Genomic DNA, 10,698 nt, shown 5'->3' on the forward strand with positions numbered 1-10,698 from the left:
CCGAGCCTCAGAACACTTTCACCTAGATACGACCTATATTTGGCATGAGACCTAATAAATAAAAAAATTTATAAGATAAATAATAATTTAAAAAGGAAAATTCGTTAAATGAAGAATAAAAATATAATCCTATTTAAAAGTATTATTAAAATTGTGTGTTAATAAAAATAATAAAAGGTAATAAAAAGAATCAAGGTTAATAAAAATTATAAGTTAGTTAATAATTTAAAGGAAAATTAGTAAATTAAATGACCTTGTAATAAAGGATAGAGTAATATATAAATTAATTTTATATAAAAGTATTATTAAAAATGTATGTTAAATAATAACATACATTATTAGTAATAAAGGTAATAAAGAAAAGCAGCAGTAATAAAGAAAAACAAAGTTAATAATTAAAAATTATAATTTAATTAATAATTTAAAAGGAAAATTAGTTAATTAAATGACCTAATGGATGAATAAAAATTATATTTGGCATTAGACCTAACATTAGACCTAATAAATAAAAAAAATTATAAGTTAAATAATAATTTAAAAAGGAAATTGGTTAAATGAAGAATAAAAATATAGTCTTATTAAAATTGTATGATAATTAAAATAATAAAAGGTAATAAAGAGAATCAAGGTTAATAAAATTATAAGTTAGTTAATAATTTAACAGGAAAATTAGTAAATTAAATGACCTTGTAACAAGGATAGAGTAATATATAAAATAATTTTATATAAAAGTATTATTAAAGATGTATGTTAAATAATAAAATGTAATTAAGTTGTAAAAAGGACCTTAAATGGAAAATTAGTTAATTAAATGACCTTATAATAAAGGATAAGTTAGATGCCTAGATGTATAGAGTAATGTATAAATTAATTTTATTTAAAATATTATAAAAATTGTATGTTAATAAAAGGTAATAAAGAAAATCAAAGGATGATAAGATAGATCGGAAATTAGTTAAAAATATAAGTTGTAAAGAATTAGAAAGGAAAATTAGTTATATGGAGGCCCTTAAATAAAAATAATCAATATATAAAAATAATAGGAATTAAAATGGAAAAAAAGGCATAAAGTACCTTGAAATATCAGAAGAAATAGGTTGCTATACACACCAATAAAAACTAATAAATAAATAACCAAAAATAAATTTAAAAAAATAAAAATAATAATAAAATAAATAAATAAGTAAAAATAAAGATAAGAGACACAAAAAACCAAAGAGGAGGGAAAACCGACTAGGAAGAGAGGACTGGGACCCAACACCAACTGACTTTCCAACCATCCTCTCTATTGAGATTGCTTCGTCTCTTTTCGATCTCAAGCACTTCCTTGAATTTTCGATGATGGAAATGCGAAACCTTAGCAATAACACTGGCTTCTTCAATACAAACATGATGATTGGTTTTCTCAGCATGTTCAGCCAAAGTGGAAGACTTAGATCTCCTATGCTTCAAATCCGCTGCGTGCTCGCTAATCCTTTGATTAATGGAACGACCAGTCTCCCCAATATAGGGGGTCCCATAGGAACAACGGATCATATAAACACCCTTCATATCTTTAGGGTCGATGGGATCCTTCACCGATCTGAGGGACGAACAAATGGTGTTCAGGGGCCTAAAGGACACAAGGATACTATGTCTCCTTAGAATCCTACCAATTCTATCAGTGGTCCCTTGAACATAAGGAAGATGGACACCAGGAACACGATCTTTTGGTTCTCTTTTCGCCATAAAATTCTTGGAAGCTTTAAGGAAAGCGCTATGACCCATGTATCTATTGTAACCATTCTCCACAAAGACATCCAACAGATGGGATTTTTCCTTCTCAAAGCTCTTCTTGTCCGAGATCCTCAGGGCCCGAGTAGCAAGGGTACTAAGAACACCCATCTTTTGAGCCGGGAAATGGTGAGAACTGGCATGAAGATACTGCTCCGTATGAGTTTTCTTTTGAAAAACTTGATGGGCGAGGGAACCATCATCATTCTTAGAAATAAGAATATCAAGGAAAGGAAGGCATCCCTCAACTTCCTGCTCCTTAGTGAACTTAATGGCTGAGGATTGCCTGTTAAGATGATCAAAGAAGAGATCAAGCTCATCCTGGCCATGAGACCAGATGACATTGGTGTCATCCACATACCTCTTCCATAGTTTAGGAAGGAGTCAGGAAGAGTTCAGAGCCTTGGACTCAAAATCTTCCATAAACAGATTAGCAACAACAGGGAAAAGGGGAGATCCCACTGCAACACCACATGTTTGCTCGAAGAACTCCCCTTCAAAACTGAAGAAGGTGGAAGTGAGACAGATCTCGACCAACCTAGTCGTGTCAGGATCTGTTAGGCGGTTGATCATATCCATGGTCTCATTAATAGGGATGCAAGTGAATAAGGAGACAACATCAAAACTGACAAGAATGTCCCCAGGATCAAGCTTAATGTCCTTGAGCTCCTCAATAAAGGAAGCAGAGTCTTTTACGAAGGACTTTGTCCGACCAACAAGGGGCTTAAGCTTTAAAGCCAGGAACTTCGCAAGAAGATAGGTAGGACCTCCAATGATGTTGACGATGGGCCTTATGGGGGCTCCTTCCTTGTGAATCTTTGGGAGGCCATAGATTCTAGGAGTAATAGGGTTGCTTTCAATGAGCTTATGGTGCAAGGAACTCAACAAGCCAATGGATTTAATGGCTAAAGCCACATTTCTAGCAACCTTCTTCAAGGGATTTTTGGAAAGCTTTTTGTAGCTACCGCTATTATCAAGATGATCCAACATCTTGTTGCGGTAATCAACCTTGTTAAGAATCACGGCAACACCACCCTTGTCTGCCTTAAGAACAATGATATCCTTGTTCTGGTTTAAGAATCTGAGAGCTAAAGATTCTTCTTTGCTGAGGTTACTCTTAGGCGGCTTAGCCTTTCTCAAGGCCACTGCACAATCCTGCCTGATAGTATCCTTGATCCTATCAGGTAAACCTCGTATCCCGAACTCAATATCACAGATAATATCCTCCACTGGGATTTTTCTAGAGGCTAAGGCAAAATTTAAGCCTTTGCCCAAAACTTCAAAAACAGCAAGGGGAAAAACGAAACTGGGGAGATTAATAACCTTGTTGCTAGAAGGAGAAGAAGGGGTAATACCAGCAGTCCGCTTTTTCTTATTATATTTCAAGCTAGAGAATCTTTTGTTGATATCATTAATACTATCATTATTGTTATTATTAATATTAAAATTAAAATTATTATTATTATTAATGCAATAACTATTATTATGACTATCGTAACTAATAATGTTACAATTATTATTCAAATTAATGTGATGATTTATATTACCATTATAATTCTTAATTAGGTTATTAGTAATATAAGTATTAATACCATAATTAATATTAGGGCAATCATAACTATTAATACCAGAGTTCCTACCGCTGATGCAAAACCGGTCCACCGAAAATTTATTATTTTATATAAATATTTTTTTCTTTTTATTATTATATATCACTATATAACTAGTTCAACAATATATGTGCAAAAGGGAAAAAAAAAGTTAAAACAATCATATAAATTAAATGGCTAATAAACATAGATAGTAATGATACTCTATGCATCACCAAACCAATAGAAATAATTTATAAAAATTCTTTGTTTTTGTGTTTTTTTGCGAACAATTTGTTAAAATATACTTTTGCTCTCTTAAAGCAATAGGTATAAGTAGGCATAAATAACATACGACTCAATTTTGGAACTTTGTCTTATATGCTCTTATTGGAAAGAGCTTGATTCTTAGTTTTTTTTTTTGTCTAAATGTGCCATTAGTCGAAGTTAATCACCGGGCTCACAAGAATTATAACATATTGTAACTCATTTCTTGAGTACTTGTTACGTCCAGGAGTATATTTTAATATAAATTATTTTCATTTTTGTTTAAAAAGAAAAATGATAATCTATAGAGAATCCATAACTTTTATATATTGGTTGACACTATGACACCCAATACAACTATTCATATATGCTACTAATGGATAGTTATAACATGTCTCTATAGACTTAAACCAACAGAGTTTAGGGAAACAAATTGTTTACCAAAACAATCTAACTCAAACTAAATTCTTTCTAACATTATATATAGATAATCTATATTAATTTTTACAATTAAAAAATAAATGATGATTAAATGTATCCCTTCAATATAGAAGCTCCATGTAACTCTAAAATATAATGGCCTATTAACATAATGACATAAAAAAAAAAGGCATGTTCAGCTACATTACAAAGGGCCCAAGCCAATAAAAATTGTAAAAGAATGTTGTTCCAAATCAAATCATGATGCAAATAGAGTTTCAGGAACCAACCTTTCTAACAGCAGTCATAGGTGTAGAACAACAAGAATTAACCAGTGCTCCTTCCACAGCATAAACAACTGACAGTTGGCTTTACTCATACTTGCTTTGCTACGCGCGGTGTTGTCTTTCTGTTCCAAAGCCATGTATATACAAGGTATGAGAAGTTATGCCATGAATAAAAGTTCTTAAATAGAAACCAAAAATCCCAACAATGAAAAATTCAGAAAACAAAACGAAATTTGATTACTTAATCTCATGTGAAAAATTCAGAAAACAAAACGAAATTTGATCACTTAATCTCATCTTATAAGAGAATTAACATTATAACCCCAACATAATAGCAAACTACAAACTCTACGACAAATCTCAATCTATGTAAAATAAAATGAAATTTAAAATAAAAACACATTTGAAATGAAATCTTCTAAATCTGGGTCACATTACCCTCGGCATAATAAAGAAGAAAACACGAACTACAGAGGAAACTTGGTTATTATAATAAAGAAGAGGAAACTTGGTTTCAAAGGAATTGGAGAAAAAATAAAATGTCGCTCTGAATTATATTTAACCTAAACAAAAAATTAACTCAAATATATAAATAAAAAGTAACTCAAATACATAAAATAAGAGTGTTAAAACCAAATTAATGAATCATATAGATGATGGAGTTAATGTTCACATTAATGTAATAATCAAAGAGTTAAATTTGATTTATGTTTGTAGAGATGGCTCTCCTACCATTTCTTATAAATTTGAAATAAGTTGAAATTCACAGCAATTTAAAAATATAAATTTAAAATAAGTTGAACTTCATAATAATTTAAAAAAAAAATTATTGAGCTTAGAGGTTCATTTTACATCCCAGTATGAAGGGATGTGTAAGTTCATTTGTCTGTCCATACTCTTTTAAAATAAAATTAAAAATTAAAAATTATGTATTAAATAGAAAAATAATGTCTATATTAACTAATTTATGTATTAACTTCATATATATCTATATAATAAAAATAAAAAATAAATTTTTATGGGTAAAATTTTTATTTGGTCTTATATACTTTATTTAACATTCAAAAATACAATTTAAACAATAAAAATAACGCATTATATTTAACACTTTAAACAAATTTACACACAAAGAAATTTAAACCCTTTCCACTCATATTAAATCTTTATGGATCCATATTAATTATATTTATACCAATTTAAAATAAGTTAAACTTATTATATTTATACCGTTATTATATTTGTACCGATTTGAAATGAGTCAAGTCTCAAAGCTACTAAAACACAAACATTATTATATTCATTCCAATTTTAATAAAATATTGGTAGTTAAGTGTTTTGACCTCGTGACAATATGACCTTATATGTTCCTTTCTACAGATTATGACCTTATATGTTCAAATATGACCACAGCCAATGAAAAATCTATGAAGTCAAGGTCGAGACTCGAAAACTTCAGTCTTCGAAGAAAGATGAAGTTTCAAAAATCCTGAGCAAAATGTTTTACCAATTCTCTTATGGCCCTCCGACTACCCACACCAAATGTTTCAGTTGTTTTTTGATTTGACGGTTTGACTTGAAACGTTTCATACTTATGATCAGATTAAGGTGGCCAATAAGGAGAAATTTGAGCTGGCCAATAAGGAGAAATTTGAGGGAAACTTGAAATGAATTCTTGGTTAAGGAGAATGTTATGGTATTTACAAATTTCATTGGAGCAATCAATGAGGCATATTTGATTGTCAAGCGATAGTCGTGAGTGATCTTTTAAGGAGAAAAAAACATATATATATATATATATATATTTTTGTGAAGGAATACCAGATTTTGAGATTATAATGAATTAAATGAAAGATGAGATCTCTCAAATTTTTATTAAAAATAATTAAATGAAATATGAAATTTTTCAAACTTTTTATTAAAAAGTAAGAGATTAGGTAAAACCTCAAACCTCAATATGTATAGTTGTTTAATTAATTCAAAAGTCAGATTTTTGGATAACCCATGATCCATGGATTTCAAGAGTGATTTCAGGAATTCAACTCAAAGCACATCAACAATTTGATGGATATCAATGACCCATGGATTTCAGGAGTGACTTCAGGAATTCAACTCAAAGCACTTCAATAACTTATGGAGTTCAAACTGATTCAAGAACTGTTTTCTAAAAATGTTTAATTGTATTTCATATTATGTGTTTAATTTCTATTCGATTTTAATATTGGTTTCCATAGCATATACATTAAGGAAAAAGGTGTATTGAAATGTTAAACAAAAAGGTGTTGGAGTTAATGTTTATATTAATGTACAAATAACTAAATTTGGTTTACAAACATAAACCAAATCTAAACATTAACCCCTACACCCTCTCCTTAATGTTTACATTAATACTGAAATCAAACACAAACTCAACACATAACATTAATACTCTACACCCTCTCCTTAATGTTTACATTATTACTGAAATCAAACACAAACTCAACCCATAACATAAAACATAATTAAATACTTTTAGAAAACAATTCTTGAATCAAGTTGAGTTCCATCAACCTACATATTACAAGTATAGCATCTAAAGTTGAATTCCCAAATTCCAATCCCAAATAAAGAAAAACAAGATCTTTAAAAAAATATGAAAAACAAGATATTTAAAAATAAATAAATAATATTGAAAGTTTCAAAGTTAAAATAAAACAAAATATTTAAAAGATAAAAAATTATTAAAAGCTCAAATCAAAATCAAAATATAGGGAATAAAAGTTTAGAAATCAAATGCAAAATAAATGTTTTGAAACCAAATGTCATATTAGGCAATATCATATAAGAGGATTGTTTGAGTGGTTCAAGTAAACTTGACTCAATCAAGTTATCTATAGTTTTGGGCTCCAAGTTTACAAAAACCCATGGTTTTATCCTTGGTTTTTATCTCCAATGTAACTTATTCAAAAACCAAAAAACTCCATGTTAATTTGTCTTAGTGCCTATTAGGATCCCAAGCAATGGTGTTCTTAAACGCCACCATTTCTCTCAATTACCAATCCATAAGAGGAATGTTTGAGTGGTTCAATCAAGTACTTATGTTTTTTGGTCTCCAAGCTTAAGAGAACCCATGATTTTATTCATGATCTGCATCTCTAATGTAGCTTATTTAAAGGGAAAAAAAACTCCATCTCCAATGTAGCTTATTTAAAGGTAAAAAAAACTCCATCTCCAATGTAGCTTATTTAAAGGTAAAAAAAAACTCCATTTCCAATGTAGCTTATTTAAAGGTAAAAAAAACTCCATTTCCAATGTAGCTTATTTAAAGGTAAAAAAAACTCCTTGTTAATTTGTCATAGTGGCTATTAGGATCCCAAGCAATGGTGTTCTTAAACACCACCATTTCTCTTAGTTTTGTGATCCTAACAATTAATATCAAAATTGCCACATGATCCACAAATCGAGTGTTTGAGGCATGAGTGTAGGAAAAGAAAAATGCTAGAATGGTTATGCAAGAGTTAAGAAAGGTTGAAAACAACTAGCGAGCTAGTAGCCATGATAAAGTAGAATAATGCCTACTAAATTGATAATTACATTAATGAGAGGTTCTTGGACTAGTGAATGCAAATCGTATTGGATGGCCAAGTCAAAATATGGATTAACAAAGCTAGAAATGTAGCAAGAGAATGATAATATGGACAAAAACTTAGAGATGGTGTCAATGATGTTTGCAAATAGCAAAGAAGCGGACATGTGATGAGAGCCACAATGATATGATAACATCAATGGTGCATAAACATTGTAAAGGTTTTAGTCCAAGGAAAGCATATTTCCCAAAAAAAATTAGTAAAACCTATCATTCAAACATACATGTTGCACAAGAGCAAAGATTGTTAGAAGGCCTTTAAACTTCAATCAAATATACATTCAGTGCAATGGCACATGGACACATCAAATTGTAGAATGAACCAATGGTGCATAAGCATTATAAAGGTTATAGTCCAAGGAAAGCATATTTCCCCAAAAAAATTGTAAAGCCTATCATTCAAACATACATGTTGCACAAGAGCAAAGTTTAAACTTGCCTTTAAACTTCAATCAAATATAGATTTAGTGCAGTGGCACATGGAGACATCAAATTGTAGAATGAACCACATGGATAGGTACGAAAATGGCAAATGTATTGATATTCCAGCTTGAGTGGGTTTGTGAAATCTTAAGTGAAAAGGTTGATGATTGATATTGTTGATGGTTGATGAATAATTAAGATTATGTTAATCTCCCCCAATCAAGTTAAGTGGTAGGATCGTTAGGGAAGTTTAAGTAAACTTGACTTAATCAAGTCACTTAAGTTGTTAAGAGATACTTAAGAGGTGGGATTGTTAGGGAAATTCAAATAAACTTGACTCAATCAAGTCACCAATGATTTTTAGGCTCCAAGTTTATGAAAACCCATAATTTTATCCATGATTTTCATTTCCAATGTAACCTATTGTAAAAATAGATCAAAAACTCATTTAATTTATCCTAAAGGTTATTAAAATCCTACAATGATGTTTGTGACACCACCACTTCTCTTAGCTCCATAATCCTAACGCACAAAAACTTCTCTTCTAGCTGTCAATATCTGGATCAATCAAACGGTCGAAAACTTCACTTATTCGTTATTTAAAATTCAAATGCTAAAACAATAATACAATCTATTACCCAGCTGTAAACGAAGTTGCCATATCACATAAATTAAAAATCTGAAATCAAAACCAACAGTAGGTCATACCATTGTTTTATAATATCCATCCAAACTTTTTACTATACTTAATATATGAATGAGAAGGTTCAAAACTTCATGACTGCAATATTCCACGTTGTAGAAAAAAAAAAAAAAGAAACAGAACCAGAAAATTAACCAAAACATGAATTCAGAACCAAGAATCTAAGGGACCGAATTAATTCACAAGAAAACATTCGTTACTGGTAAATATAAAACAAGTAGAACCAGTGCATCAAAACTTTTACAGCCATAGCCCACAAAATAATAAGAAAGTTGATCAAAAGATTAGCTGGAAAATAAACTTTCAACACGACAAAACCAAACCATACCAGAGCCATGCATTTAAAGTCCACCGAAATACCAAAAATTAAAGGCAATCTTTAAAATCCCAGAGCAGTGATGGTGTCAAAAGACACCATGAAATTTAACTTAGAAAAGTACCTAAATCAACTGCTGGTGAACTTTGTGACGGCCTTGGTTCCCTCAGAGACGGTGTGCTGGGCGAGCTCACCTGGAAGAGCAAGCCTCACTACAGTCTGAATCTGCCGAGAGGCAATGGTGGGCTTCTTGTTAATGCGAGCGAGTCTCGATGCCTCACCGGCCAATTTCTCAAAGATATCATTGATGAAAGAGTTCATGATTCCCATGGATTTGCTGGAAATGCCAATGTCAGGGTGGACCTGCTTGAGAACCTTGAAGATATAGATCTTGTAGGTTTCCACGCTCTTCTTATGCTTCTTCTTTCCTTTCTTCTCTCCCCCTTCCTTGGGCAGCTTCTTCTCGGCCTTGGGAGCAGGTTTTTTCTGATACAGAGTTTTTCTTCTCAGCGATCTTTTTCTCAGCTGCCTTGGACGCCAGAGGCTGGAGAGATCAAATTCTTTAAATTGGACTCGTCCGCGATAAACTTGCGTTTTCAAAATAGAAAAGGCCACTGTCGTATCTGTACGAAATCAATATGTTATTCCATTGGTCGACAACTTCGGCACGGATCGACAGGCTTACTTTAATATTAACCGTCGATCTACTTACGACACGCGTGGTACCATCGTGGCGGTTCAAAATAAAATATGATATTCCTATCATTTTCAGTAATGGAATTAATAGTTGAGTTGGTGTATGTAAATACTAAATACTATATTGGTATTTATATTAAATAATAATTAGTATTTATCTTAAATACCATGATAAATTTGAAACTCAAACGCACATATCATTATTGAGAAAACCATAGGCTTCTTGCCACCGAAGGACGAGAAACCGTTGAACATATTTTAATCTAGACATGGTAAAGTATTGGGATTTGTTAATTTTTATTATTATTTTCTGTTGATAATAAAGTATTTAAAAATATTAATATTGATATTTTTGAAAAAAAAAATATTTTTTTTTAATTTTTTTTTCAAACTATTCTTTTTACCAATCATAGTGTATATGGTGTAATGGTTTATATGGTATAAGGAGTTGTCTATAATGCGATTTTTTGGAGATTCCGGTGACGGAATCCGGCGGAAGAAATTGAGGTTAAATCTTGATTTGTTGCACTTAAAATGGTTTTTTAACTGCATATTTGGATTCAGCACCCTCGAAAACCCCTGGGACGCTTTCATTGTGCAGA

The 10,698-nt window shown here is 31.0% G+C and overlaps 1 long non-coding RNA gene across 1 annotated transcript in view; it reads right to left on the minus strand.

Moving 5' to 3' along the window:
- The window catches only part of LOC149147389 (uncharacterized), a 36,506-nt gene extending 26,502 nt beyond the window's left edge, over positions 1-10,004 (minus strand). The window contains exons 1-2 of the long non-coding RNA XR_016263083.1: positions 9,525-10,004; positions 4,340-4,458 (exon numbers count right to left, since the gene is read on the minus strand). This is a non-coding gene — a long non-coding RNA (uncharacterized LOC149147389). The remainder of the gene's footprint in view (positions 1-4,339; positions 4,459-9,524) is intronic.
- Between the last annotated feature and the right edge of the window lie 694 nt (positions 10,005-10,698).

This window comes from Pinus tabuliformis, chromosome 9 (genome assembly GCF_031772625.1).
Source record: "Pinus tabuliformis cultivar Carrire ecotype Pingquan chromosome 9, CPIR1, whole genome shotgun sequence".
NCBI classification, from domain to species: domain Eukaryota; kingdom Viridiplantae; phylum Streptophyta; class Pinopsida; order Pinales; family Pinaceae; genus Pinus; species Pinus tabuliformis.